General features: G+C 34.8%; 1 pseudogene; it reads left to right on the top strand.

Moving 5' to 3' along the window:
• Positions 1 to 5,386: 5,386 nt before the first annotated feature.
• On the top strand, positions 5,387 to 11,236 carry LOC127557207 (telomere length and silencing protein 1 homolog; annotated as a pseudogene).
• The last annotated feature ends 3,937 nt before the right edge of the window (positions 11,237 to 15,173 follow it).

Here is a 15,173-nt window from a genome sequence, read left to right on the forward strand (position 1 = left end):
TTGGAAATAAAAGTAATGGTGAATGAATTTATAAGAATATCAACAAAAGCCGTAGTAGTGTTGATTTAATTACTATGTCCATAAAAAAGGGAAGAAAGTACTAAGTATACCAGCAATAAGGCAAAAGGCTGATGTCTGGGGTGGATGGATTTGAAGGAAGGATATGAAGGACAATTAGATTTAGTGGGATAAATTAATTTGTATTTATTCACTTACCTATCAGGATAGCTAGAATTCCAAGGCTGAGTGAATTAAGTACCCAGAAAGGTGAGAATGATTTCTGGAAGTCTGATTCAGAGGGTATTTGTTCCAGGTGGAGAGGTAGACAAGGACAGGGCCAATTGTAAGGGGTCAAGAGCAGAGGGATGATTCGAGACCAGTGGTGGTAGTAGTAGTATGTTAACTTCTGCAAATCATTTAGCCAAAAATAATTATAAAAAGCAAGAATTTATTTTTTAATCACTGTCTGACCAACTTTATTTATCTTTTTTTTTTAATAATTATAACTTTTTATTGACAGAATCCATGCCTGGGTAATTTTTTATCCCTTGCACTCACTTCTGTTCCGACTTTTCCCCCCCTCCCTCCACCCCCTCCCCCAGATGGCAAGCAGTCCTATACATGTTAAATATGTCACAGTATATCCTAGATACAATATATATGTGCAGAACCAAACAGTTCTTTTGTTGCTCAAGAAGAATTGAATTCAGAAGGTAAAAATAACCCTGGAAGAAAAATAAAAATGCAAGCAGTTTACATTTATTTCCCAGTGTTCTTTCTCTGGGTGTAGCTGCTTCTGTCCATCCTCGATCAATTGAAACTGAGTTAGATCTCTTTCTCAAAGAAATCAACTTCCATCAGAATATATCCTCATACAGTATCGTTGTTGAGGTATATAATGATCTCCTGGTTCTGCTCATTTCACTTAGCATCAGTTCTCACCAGTCCTCTCTGTATTCATCCTGCTGGTCATTCCTTACAGAACAATAATATTCCATAACGTTCATATACCATAATTTACACAACCATTCTCCAATTGATGGGCATCCATTCATTTTCCAGCTTCTAGCCACTACAAACAGGGCTGCCACAAACACTTTGGCACATATAGGCCCCTTTCCCTTCTTTAGTATCTCTTTGGGATATAAGCCCAGTAGTAGCACTTCTGGATCAAAGGGTATGCACAGTTTGATAACTTTTGGGGCATAGTTCCAGATAAAAGCAAGAATTTCTAAATAATGTGCTATAATCAATACCTGGTATCATTAAATAAATTAGTGGTCATTGGTGCAATTAAACTTCTCTGTGATTATACCTCCAGTTGTCTAGTGGTCCCAAGCCATAGATTTTTATCAAAGATTCAATTTCTTAATGAGTCAGAATCACTCTATGAGCCTTTTTCAGTTGAACTGAGCATAAGTTTGATTTGAAGTATAATAAGTTTGAGGTGTTTTACATTCAAGGGGAAATGTCCTATGGGTAGCCAGAGATATGAATCTTGTCATGCAAATTTAGGGCCCAGTTTGGGATGAATTCCATATAAGGATACTGCTAAAGAGTAGAATAGTTTATTGATGTTCACAAGAAAATACAGCATAATTTTATTTTATTTCTCATTTTTTCCTTTTTGATCTGATTTTTCTTGCGCAGAAAGATAAATTATATAAATACATATACATATATTGGATTTACCACATATATATGTGTGTGTATATATATATATAATTATATACATGTATGTATATGTATATATGTACACACACACATATATATATGTGTGTGTGTATATATATATATATATATATATATATATTTTTTTTTTTTTTTGCTAAGCAGTTGGGGTTAAGTGACTTGCCCAGGGTCACACAGCCAGGAAGTGTTAAGTGTCTGAGACCAGATTTGAACTCAGGTCCTCCTGACTTCAGGGCTGAAGCTCTATCTACTGTTCCACTTAGTTGTCCCTAACATATATATTTTTCAACATGTTTAATATATTTTGGATTACTTACTATCTAGGGGAGGGGGTGGAAAGGGAAGGGGGGGGATTTGGAATACAAGGTTTTGCAAGGTTTAGTGTTGAAAAATTATACATGTATGTTTTGAAAATAAAAAGCTTTAATTTAAAAAAAAAAAGAAAGTTCAGCATAGAAAGGTACAATAAATTAGTCAGAGATAAGAGTTATATGTAACTTTCCCAGCCCCCACCTTCCCACAGAGGAACATGTCTGGTGTTCACTTAGATGAACAGTGGGAATTGCTCTCTCTGCTCTAAGGCACAGAATTTAGAATTTTGGAATAAAGGATCTATGTGACAACTGTCATATTACTGGTATGGCAAATATATCAGGAAGAATGTAGCAAATTTTTTTTTAATTTCTAAAAATTACCTAGGAAGGCCTATTCAAGATGAGTAGGTAGAATTATAACAATTACATAGAAATGTACAGAATATATAGAAATACAGAATTTAGATTCTTAGATTCAGAAGCCAGTACTATTTAGAATTTAGATAGATATATAATATTAGGTAAAGAATGTGAGAGAAATTATTATATTCTTATTTTATTAATAACCAGTTTTATTTTGGGGACCCAAAGATCTTTTTGATTACTAATAAACAATTATTAAAGGTTATTTCTCTTTTTGTTTCCTCATGCAAAGCTCAGTCTATGTGAAGATCACTGCTGATACTGTCCTTGGGTCAGACCCTACCCAACTGGGAGAGCTTATTTCTCTTTAAAGGTTAGGAGAATCTAGTCTAGGTGAATTCTGACTCATTCCACAACTTAAGTGGTCTAGGTGGAAATAGATTTCTTTGTCCAGATAGCTGTGGCTGCTGAGTTTCATCAAGTTATGTCCTTTACAGAAAGAGCTAAAGATTTTTTGCCTACCTCCTCATTAATATGTCTACCCCTTCATTAATTGTTAACCAATCAGAGTTGATTTTCACCCTCAGGGATACCCTCTTTTCCAAAGGTGATTAAACATTCAACAACTTCTGTATAGAGTCCACTGACCTCTGACCTCAATTTGTTGATTATTTGCTAGCCTAATTAATAAATTGATTATTAATCATCCAGAAACTCAGTCTCTCAGACTTTTCAATTGTTTCAAAGAAAAATAAACTTGGACAGACTTTGATAGCTAGTGGAGAATAGAAAGGTCTGGTGTTTTATGATCCATGGGGCCATGAAGAGTCAGACAAAACTAAACATATTTACAGCTAAATAGAATTGGGTAAAGTCTACTTCATTTATGAAGGAGAAAGTATTGGTTAGAAGTTGTATGAGATCACTTCTTAGGATCTTTCAAACTCTTAGATAACTAAGAGTTAGCTAACTAACCCAGAGCAGGAAGCATAGATCTAGTTTTAAGAAATAGTCCTCAGAAAACTTCTTTTTATTCAGTTAACCAAAGGAAGTATGGGAGGTTAACCCACCAGAGTATAGATAAATGAAAACAGACAAACAAACAAATTGAAGTGGAATAGAGAGCAATAGGATGGTTTACCTGGGCTTTGGGGAACTTCCAGTCTACTTGAGTCCAACCTGACATTCTAACCCAACCAAGATCTTGAATTTCTTCCACCTTTTTTAGCTGAAGAATTCTCCAAACAATTTCAAGTACTAAAATGTGCTTGTAGATCTTAAGGGAAAAAATAAGATTTATATATGTGTTTTATCATTCTTCTATGGTTTTTAAAATTTTCTAACAGAATCTGTATCAGTACTCAAATCTTAGAAGGAAAATCTAGTATTAATCTTGTATGTATCATAGATGCCATTAGCAGTCTGAAGAATCCAATGGACCTCCTATGAAAATAATATTATTAAACACACACACAAAAAAACAAAAGAAACCAATTCTATTAAATAAGTCTATTAAATTCTAATAATGTGTATTTTTTCCTATTCAAATTCAGAGACTCCCTGAAATCTAGTTTAATCCCTTTAATTTACAGATGATGAAATTGATGCTGAAAGCAGGTGAAAAATTTGTCTAAGATAGTAAGTTAGCAAATGTCACAACTGGTATTAGAACCTGAATTTTCCCACTCTAATGCTCTTTCTACTGTACCACATTTTGTCTTTTCTTCCTGGATAATGAATAAGTGAAGATGTGTATCTCTTTGGAATTCTCTCCTAAGTTCTTTCCTTCTGGTTACTAGCAGCAGCATCTGATCTGCTCTTCAGGAAGATGATTTGTTTGATTTAAATGCATCAATTTGGATTGGTGTTCAAATGACAATATAATCAGAATCTTTATATAGAGTATTTTTCGTCACCGAGTACCCCAATTCACCCTGCTCCTGGAGCATCCTACTTTTCCCTCTCAAACTCCTAACTCTCCTGCCTGCATTGTGACAGTGTCTCAGGGCAAATAAAATTGTCTGTCTCCCAGGCCCATCACAGGAGTCAGCTTCTTTCCCATGGAACTGGGTAAACCTATCTAGTTTCCAGGGGTGGTGTTAAATTCGAGTAGTGTCTGACATGTGAGAAGTCCTCTCCAGGGAATGTGAAAAGTAATAGAGGATGCTTTGTTTTTCTTTTTTGATGCATCCCATCCAATTCCTTAACACTGTAATCTGATGGTTGGGTAGAGAAGATCTGAACAAGGTGATAATAGCCCTGTCCTGTATCATCCAGGGTCTGTGATACTTACGTAGTTTCAATACTATAAGAAAAAAAAAATCTAGGACTATTTGGCTGCGCGTAAGTCAGAAGGCCTCTCCTTGATAATTTTACAACTCTTATTACATAGAGGCTCAGGAGAATCAAAAAGCCAGAGATCTGTGACTTCCAGGTTGTGAAAAAAATACTAAAGAGATCATCACTTCCTTGCTTAAATTTTTGTTTATTTGATTGGTTTTTTTTTTTAAATAAATCTATCAACAGACATTTAGTGAGAATAAATTATGTGTAAGGTATTATAAAAGTAAGCTCATCAGAGACCAAATACAGAATCTTCTGCTGTACATTCATTATCCACTGGGGCCTTCTTGAATGTTTATTCATCAAAGGCACAGGTGAGATTCCCTGCGGACTCGGTTTTGCTGTTTCGTGGCTGTCTATTGTGTTCTAACCCATAAACCTATAAAATTTCTCTAATGCATTCACTGTGGTATATGTCAGTCAGTCGTGTAAGCTCTTTCCCCCCTTGACCACAGGCTCTGTGAGAGTAGGAACCATGACTTATTTGTGCTTTCTATCTCATGCTCCTCTGTTTGGTATTTAAGGCTCTTCAGTGTGACTTCAACTTACCTTTCCAGGCTCATTTTCAAATAACAATAGGTATTTAATAAATGCTTGCTCCCTTTCTTTCTCCCTATTACAAACAATAAGAACAGACTTCGATTTAAAGCATTCTTTCACACTCACCTCCAATTATGCGCTTCCAAATGACAGTCTATGGAGAGGTAAGTCTTTGCTGGGCCCTGTTTCACCTGTGCTCAGATTCCCAGCCAATCTCAGCATGGTCTGTGGCTCCCAATTTCTGGCACTAGCTATTCCTACCTGTCAAAATTCACCCAAAGTTCGTACAGTCATACCTATTACTTCATTTAAAAGCAGGAAAAATAGACACAACAGTCAGAAAGTTTCCTCCATGGGCAGATTAAAGCTTTAAAGCAATGTTTGCCCCTTCATCTCAGCATACACAGGCAGAAAGGGGAAGAATTAGTACAGCAAATCAATCATTAATCCCCTGAAGTGGTCATATATATTCAAATTTGTACTCTTGGAAGTTATTATCATATAAAATATGGTAGCTAGTTCCGGCCCATTGGAAAAATGCAGGGCAAATTCAAATAATGCAGTCATTTCAGAGGATTCATTATTGCCACTAATTGAAACTAGTAGTATGAACTCTGCTATATTATATATTTACCTATCTGTATCCTTTTTTACTCCTCTCAACAGAATGTAAATTCCTTGAAAGCAGAGATTGTTTTTAACTTCATATACCCTGCATGCACAACGTCTGACACGTGACAGGCTTTTAATAAATGTTTGTTAAATTGAAGTAACAGATTTTTAAAAAAAAAAACTACTGAACTAGTGATTCCTTTATCAATTATTGCTAACCCAATTTATAAAATTATTAATTATCCAGAAACTGTCTCTGGAATTTTTTATACACCACAATGCATCATCTATTACTGTTACTAAAAGGAGAATCCCAAAGTATTTCCTTTACAGATAGCAGGACCGTAGCATCATCTTAGTAGATGAAAGCTAGCAAAGTCATTTTAAAACAAAGCCCCCAATGGCTTTGATGGCTAGAAATGCTCCATATTTGTTATCTTCTGTATCATTGTTGCTTAAATTGCAATTCTTTTTTGCCTACAGGAGCTATTGTACTTTGTCCTTTTAACTAAATTTTCTGCCTCCCTGTCTAGTTCTATAGTGAAGAAATCCAGGACTATAAACTTAGGAGACATGGTTCTTTCTAGGAATCTCACGAATTGGACTCTGCTATCTTGTTCCCAGTTTATAGCTCAGAGAAAGAGAAGTGCGTCTAACCCTTGGGTTCACTTATAAAATAAATTGTGTGCCAGTGCCCTTCTATTTATTTTTCTTTGAGTCTGCCTTTTCCTCCCTTTCAGTGACCCTTCCTCTAAGCCAACTACCCAGTATCTTCGTGCAATTGAGAGCTGCTCAGTGTGATACCAAATACTCTGGGCCTTTCTCAGCTCCTCCCATCCAAGCCAGGCTTCTGTATCTCATTCGGTCTAGGTCTTCTTAGGTAAATGTGACTAATCCTCATAGTAAAGTGTTAATATGCTTACTCCTGCCAGAAGCCATTTGTAACTGGGAGTTGCTAATTAATGCAATATATTGACACTCTGGTCATCTATTTGTGCATTTTTATTGCCCTGAATTCTGAAGAATGAAAAGTATATGAATGAGGCCTCAAATTGCTTTCACACTTTAGTATGGAAAAAGAGAGGGGGGAAGAGGGAGAAGAAGGAGGAGAGAGAAGAAAAGAGAGAAAGGAAAGAGAGGAAGGAGAAAAGGAGAGATGAGGGAGAGAGGGAGGGAGAGGTTGAAAGAAACTGAAAATATTTTGAAAATCTAAGGACAACAAATTGTTAGTCTCACATCCAAGGCTCTTTGAGACTATGAACTATGTCCTGTAATAAATATTTTAAAGAGGTTTTTAAGTTTAATTTTTTGAGGTAACAATTTAATGTATCCTGGTTTGTAACATTTCACACTAAGGTAATGAACCCTAAATAACCTCCCAGGTAAATCTGAAGAACGAATAAAAGCTATTTAATCATGTTTATTACTTCAAGTTCTTGACATGGCAATGGTCTGAAAAAGTCTCTATTCAGATTGCTTAAAAATAAATAGGATTAACAGATCTGATTGGAAACTAACAGAATAATACTCCTTTTCATTTAATTCAATAAATGTTTATCAAGCACCTTTTAGGTACAAAGTACTGTGGGAAGTAAAGACAAAAATGAAAGTCTTTACCCTTAAGAAGCTTACCTTTGAAAAGGAGAAGTATTACATACTACAGAAGGCAATTTGATAAGAAAGAACCTAAAAGAATCAGTTTGAGGAAGTAATGAATTCCAGGGAGGGGGATGGACTGAACACATACACAAAGGCAGATGGCAGGAGGTAGAATGTTGAGATTAAGGAAGAATCAGCAGTCTGGCCCCACTGTAACATATGGTGGATAAAGGGAAATCAAGTGAAATAAGGTGGGGAAGGTATATGAGGACTAAATTGTGGAAGCCCTTAAATGTTTAACGGAGGATTTTGTACATTATCCTAAAAAAAAAAAAAAAAAAATAAGAAAGAAAAGAAAAGAAAAAGTATTTAAGCAAGGAAAAGAATTAATGAACTATGAAAGCTGTATTTCTACATGCACAAATGGATATTTGCAGCAAAGCTACATGCTGCCTGGGACATTTCCATTGTTACAGTGGATATAGTGAGATATCTTCTGCACTCTGATACTTGCTCCCAAGATACATAGTTGATAAGCCTCTCCAATGCAAAGAAGGGACCAGAGCTTTTGTATGCTTTCCAGGAAACAAAGGTCAGAAGAAACTCTTAAGCTTAGATTAAATCTATTCTTTGAACTGACTCTCCTCTTGGCTCCTCTGACACCTCACTTGCATTGTTGACTGAATTATAATCAGAAGTCTCTTATTCCTTGACTGATCAAATATTTTTTAAGGCCCCACTAAAATCACAAAGGAGTAAGGGAAAGTTGAGTTGGACAAATTACTTTCAATTCCTTTGGGTAGAAAAAATTGTAAAAGACTGATGACCCATTTCTCATAGCAACAGATCTTTGTCATTTGTTAATGGCACAAAAATTTGATCTCTCTAAATATAACTTAATATATAACTTAGGAACCTCAAGAGTTGTATAAATTGTGTGGCAGAATCATCTGTGAAATAAAATCTGGGTTTTAGCTCTGCAAAACTAAATATTGTTAATTCATACAAGTTCTGATTAGTCAGTCAAAAAGCATTTTTATTAAGCAATTTTTGTGAGCCAGGCATATTAAGTGCTAGACAGACAAAAACATTTTCTGCCCTTGAGAAATTCACATTCTAGTGAGGAAGATACATATCAACAATTATGTATGTACAAATACAGACAAAGTAAATAGGTGAAAATTTCAAAGAAAAAGCATTAGCAATGAGAAGACAAAGGGGAACGAGAAAAGACTTCTTGCAGAAAGTGAGATTTAAGCTAAATGTTGAAGGAAGTCAAGGAAGCTAGGAAATGGAATCAGAGAGCAGACTTTGCCCATCCCTGGGCACAAAAGGCTGTGTAATAAGTTAGAAGGACAATGAAAGTCTTTGGGAGAAATGAAGTTTTCAGGGGTTGTTTGTGAATCCAACAGTATCAATCAGGAAGAACTTAGTAAATGGCTACTATGTCCCAATACCTGTTAGACCTGGTGGAATAAGGACTAGAATGAAATGCCCTAACCAAGGGAGACATGGACTTTATGGGCATATGCAAAATGTACATGTAACTCTTTCCCACAAGAGGCCCTGCTCTGGCCTGGAAGGGAGCCAGATTCATTTAGGGATGGCCTAACACCAAACAGGGTGGCCAGCAAACTCTTCTTAGACTCATTGCCCCCATCCCAGAATAACTTCAAGGAAATCTTTAAAATAATGCTTAGGTATAATTCATATTGAGCAGCTCCTAAAAAGTAACAGAGCCTCTTCTAGGAAAGGTACTCAGTGCAAAGTACAACATGGATGTCATGTATAGGGTACATCCATCAAATGGACAAAGGTAATATAAAACAATAAAATTCATTGTTGACTCAGCTGTGGAAAAATGAGCATGGCAACAAACTTCTAAGGAGAATCATGAATTGTTTGTTCTTTTGGGAAAATAGTATGGATTAATATGATAAAAATTATGAAAACAAAAGTCCCACTATTAGATTTATATCCTAAGAACAATATTGACAGAAATAAAAGACCTATCTTTAAAAAATATTCCTAGTAGTACTTTATAATAACAACAAATTGAAAAAAACTATATTCCCAATTGGGGAATGTTAAAATAAATTTTAGCAAATGGATGCCCTGGGATAATTTTATGATATTAAAAACATATTTGAAGAAGTCAAGAAGATATAGCAAGACTTATTTGAAATGATGCAGAGAAAAGAAAATAGAACCAAAACCACAGCACACCAGATAAATAAAGATGTTATACAGATACAAAATTGACAAAGCATACAGAATAATTTTCTTGACCACCTTGTTAAAACTAAAATGCATAGTTTTTGTTTCTCTTAGAAATAACATGCATTTACAACTCTAGTGCGATTTAAATCATGTTTTATATTTATTTATATTAGTCAAGAAAAGAGTTGGAGTTTTTTGTTCTTTCTTCCCTTTGTTCTCTGTCATTTATTTCAAAGCTTACATTCAACTCTGAAAGCTAAAACAAAATGTATCTTTTTTTTTAAATAAAAAAAAAGAAATCTACCATCAAAAACCAGATTTTTCCTTTGTCTTCTGGTCATTTTGTTATTTTTTAAAAATGCAAATAGGCTGAATTTTTCAAGAAAGCATTTTTTAAAATTACAAAATCAAAGTTCTCAACACATGTAGAGGAAACACATTTAATCCAGAAAGTTTTGAAAAATTTCCCTGCACAATTGCCAGCTAAAAAAAAGCAAAAAGAATCCTGATGATAGACAAGGCACAATTCAAAACAGAAAGCCTTTTAAAAATATAAATAAGGACATTATGTTATGGTAAGAGTCAAAGTGAGAGCACATGAATTTTCAATCTATATGAACTTAATAATACTAAAGCAAAATTTTACTAGGAAAAGTTTTAAGTTTTACAATTAAAAAAAAGTAACAATTCCAAAATACTGGAAGACCATACTATCTCATGATCAGAACATGATGGATCAAAAAAAAGTCTTAATTGAATAGAGTATCAAATATACTAGATTTTATAACTGTGTGGCAAGCACTCAGTGGGAAAAGCACAAAACAAAATTCATTATAAAACACAGATTAAAAAAAGTAGGTGGAATAGTGGACATGAAGAAACTTAAGGAGAGAAACAAGGACACAATTGGTAAGACTTCAATTTTGGAACATCATTTTCAACAGAAACCAACCAAAAAAATGAAGATGTTGATACAATGAAATAAATTGGAACTGAGCTATAGGAAAGGAAATGAACTATGGAAAATGAAGAGCAAAAGGTAAAGATGAAGAATGCCAGAGACTGTCTCTATGAGCTCCCCAAAAGCATCTGAATCTCTTTAGCTATGAAAATAGAAAAGATGCTGTCTATGCATCTATGTATCTGTCTATGCAGATGCTGACTGGCATCTCTGAGATGAACTTAGCCATTGATGTGAAAACAAAAAATATTTCAACAGAACATGCCAGGGCATTCCTACTGACTGAGCAATAGAAAAAGAACAAAAAGACAGAAAAAGAAGACAATTTTGTTCCAACCAACATGGCTGTTAACTATGTGCAGCACAACTGATTTTATCAAGAAGACCTCAATCCCTAGTTCAGAGGCACAAGGAGGAGCTCTGTATCAGGGTGGGTGATACAGAGAAGTCAGAATTTGAGAGGTCTTCTCAAAACTGTGAATATTCCCCAAAGAAAAGGCAATATATGATTATCTTTATGAGAAATTTAAGAAGATGAATAGACTCTATTGATATCATGTGATGTTTAGTAGGAGTAGATGGGAGATTTTTTTCAGAGAGTTTACTTTTTGTTAAGTACAAGATGCAATGTAAATATCACAGAAAGAAGAAAAGAAAAATAAAGTATACAAAACTATTAAGAACCATGAAAATGAGAACAGAAAAAGATCTAATCAGATGTTCAAATGTATTATAAAGCTATACACATTATTTTTATCCCTTCCACATCATGAGAGTTAGGGGTATAGTGCCCCCATGATCTGGGAAATCCATGCTGAATTTTTGGCCCTCATTTTGTACCAGAGAAGTCTGAATTTTTTCTTTTTCTTTTTTAGATTGTTTACAGAACCTTATTATAAAGTTTGTATATATTTATGGTATTAAAAGATAAAATATATTGATATTATACAAAACTACACACATAGTTTATGCATTTCTGAGTTTCTAAACTTTTTCTGGGTCATTTGCTAGCCTGCATGTGTTGAATATGATTTCCACAAAAATAACCCAAAATTCCCATTTAATTTCTTATACTCACCTGTGATGTACAGAAGCTACAATGGGGAAAATTGAAATGTGGAAGGAATGGTTGTAATTATAAAACTATTGTTATGGCAAAAACAGAGTAATCAAAGAATAAGAAATAAAGAAGAATTTAATATACTTAAGATGATGATTTGGAATGAAAGAAAGCTGTGTGCTTGTCTCATGCTTTTTAGTAGGTTGTTTTCAAAAATGTTGTCAGATGCCTTCGATGAAGACAAATATGGTATGAAGATCAGCTATCATACTGACAGTAGATTAATTATTTCACTTGAAAAGGCTACAAGCCAAGACCAGCTTGGTCTGGTGAACTGGTGCATGATATTTTGTTCACGGATCATTATGCACTCATTTCAGCCTTTGAAGCTGAGATGCAACAAAGTATGGATTTATTCTGTGCTGTTTGTGCTAATTTTGGCCTAATAATTAACACCAAGAAAACAGACTTTACCAACTAGCACCACACCACCCATATGTGGAACTATTAGTTATAGCAAAAGAAGAAGCTTTGATGCTGTGACTAAGTTCACTTACCTTGGCAGTATCCTTTCCAGGGATGTCCACATTGACAATGAGGCTGACACATGCATTGCCAGAGCTAGCTCAGTGTTTGGGAGGCTCCTAAGGAAAGTGAGGGAGAGGAGAAGTATCAGACTGACCACCAAACTGAAAGTCTCAGAACCTCTGGGCTGACCTCATTGTTGTGTGTCTGTGAAACCTGGACAGTCTAACAGCTTCATGCCAGCAAATTGAATCGCTTCCATCTGAAGTCTTGGGAAGACTCTGAAGATGACCTGGCAAGGTAAGATAGAAGGGCCTGAGGTCCTTTCTCCAGCTAAACCACCAAGTGTTCCAATTTGTGCAGAGAGTGCAACTGACAACAGTTGTTTGAATGACAAGCATATACTTTCCTAAAAGACCCTTTTACAGAGAACTCACACAAGGAAGGTACTCGTTCATGTGAAGAAATAATACAAGGACATTCTCAAGGATTCTCTTTGGAACTGATTACATGACATGGATGATGCTGGCAAAGGACCACCCCGCATGGAGATGCTGTGCTCTATGAGCAAAGCAGAATGGCAGTAGCTCAAAAGCAAGACAAGCTGCACAAATTTAATAGAACACACCCCCAATGTTCACTTGCACTATTTGTGCCTGACCTGTGGTAGAGCGATCCAAGCTTGTTTTTTGTCTGGTAAGGCGCAGTTGCAAACACTGTAATTTGACTCTAATTTATTGATGCTATTTTGGTTATCTTTGCAAATAAAAGACAACTGACCAACCATTTCAGAAAAAAGAGAAATGGTAGAATCAGCTGATTTTTAATTTTTTAAAGTATTAGAAAAATTGGGTAATTCCATAGTAAAGGTAATTTTTAGATTCAGGGTTTTCATCATTTACTACAATAAATTTAAACTATATCAACTAGCTAAATTGATTTTTTTTAAGTTGGAAGAAAAACAGAATTGTCTTACATGCTGAGAGGAGGAATATTTTTTATTAAATACACAAATGAAAGAAGTTGTTGAAGACAAAATAAAAAGATGTGATTTTTTTAAGTAAAAAAGAATTTAAAAACAAAGTAATACAAAGTAAGTAAAGTAAAACAGTGTAAGTATAAATAAAAACAAAAGAAATAGGGGAAAGATTTGCAGAAAATAAATTAGATAAATTTATTTTGTGCTGTTTGTGCTAATTTTGGCCTAATAATTAACACCAAGAAAACAGGCTTTACCAACCAGGGGGTCAGCCCAGAGGTTCTGTGACTTTCAGTTTGGTGGTCAGTCTGTTACTTCTCCTCTCCCTCACTTTCCTTAGGAGCCTCCCAAACACTGAGCTAGCTCTGGCAATGCATGTGTCAGCCTCATTGTCAATGTGGACATCCCTGGAAAGGATACTGCCAAGGTAAGTGAACTTAGCCACAGCATCATTCAAAGCTTCTTCATTTGCTATAACTAATAGTTCCACATCTGATATTTAAAATCTATAATGTGAGAAATGCTGAAAAGTTGGATTTCTACAGTGTTGCAAGCTTTGAGATAGTGTGTGATAATGGGTACCCTTGATCAAAAAGTTTTCAGAATGTGAGAGGTGAAGGAAGATTAGAATTCACAGAACAATTAAGTGATCAATAGAAGCCTTGAACAAACAAGGAATGCCTCTCCCCAGGCAAGATGGATTCAGCCCATCAGAAAGAGCCTTGTGATTTTGAGAAAACCATAAATTTAAGATGATGGTCCATCTAGTCCAAACTGGTTGGGGTCAATGACTTGATTTGACCAAATCACTATTGAGTCTGTAGGCTAATGGAATATCAAACAACACATTGTATAGAAGGAGTTTTCCACCATTTTTGAACATGGGATGTATGATGGGGGAACATGTTTTATACATATTAAGAGGAAACATATAGTGGGTGTATCAGAAAGATTGTAATCCAGAAGGGAACAGACCAATCTGCTCTCTGAAGAGAGGGGCTGAATCACACAAGTACAAAGGTTCCCCCACTTTTATACTCAATGCTCCCTCTTCTCGAAGAGGAATGGGGCCCCTCTGGCCAAAAATGTTAAGACAGACAATTCCTTAAAATTCTTCTTTAATAAATTTTCCTCAATATCTGATTTTCAGTGTATTTCTAACATATTATAAATAGACATAGTTCTATAGTTGTATTCAAAGTCTACAATGGGTGTATGGTCAAAGGCTATAAACAGATGGTTTTTGAGTCATTTCAGACCATGAATACTCATATGAGTCTGAAATTACACCCAGTGATTAAATCCCAAGTCTCAAGCCATATTTTTCACATTTCTATTCTTCCAGCATTGTATTAATTTTTATCTTTGTTCTAATAAGTGAATGATGTGACTGTCTAGAGGCAAGTAATTCATAAATGATTTCCACAGTAGTAATGAATTATTTCCTGCCTGTTAAAATATAATCAATTCAAATTGTTTTGTGAAATTAGTTGGTTACTGACCATGACCAGTAACTTCTGATTCATTTCTCAAAGCAAGTATTTATGATCAAATTAAAGTCATTGCAGATCTTATGACATTTCAAACGATTAAAAATATGTATATATCATTTCTTCCAATATAATGAAGGCTCTTTGAGGCCAGGGACTGTTTCATTTTTGTCTCTGCACGCCAGGGCCTAGTATTGTATCTAGAAAAATAAGAGTTGCAATGTTTAACCTATATCAAATTGCTGTCTTGAAAAGGAGAGAAAAGAAGAAGAAGGGAGAAAAATTTGGAACATAAGGTTTTGCAAAAATGAATGTTGAAAACTATCTTTTCATGTGTTTTGGGGAAATAAAATAATATAATAAAAATGAGAGATATTTAATAAAATTTACTTTTTGATTGATTGAATCATTAATCTAGGATTTATAACATCAGCGCTTATATCAGTATGTTTTATATCTTTCTTTTATCACACCT

Source organism: Antechinus flavipes, chromosome 3 (genome assembly GCF_016432865.1).
Source record: "Antechinus flavipes isolate AdamAnt ecotype Samford, QLD, Australia chromosome 3, AdamAnt_v2, whole genome shotgun sequence".
Classification (NCBI taxonomy): domain Eukaryota; kingdom Metazoa; phylum Chordata; class Mammalia; order Dasyuromorphia; family Dasyuridae; genus Antechinus; species Antechinus flavipes.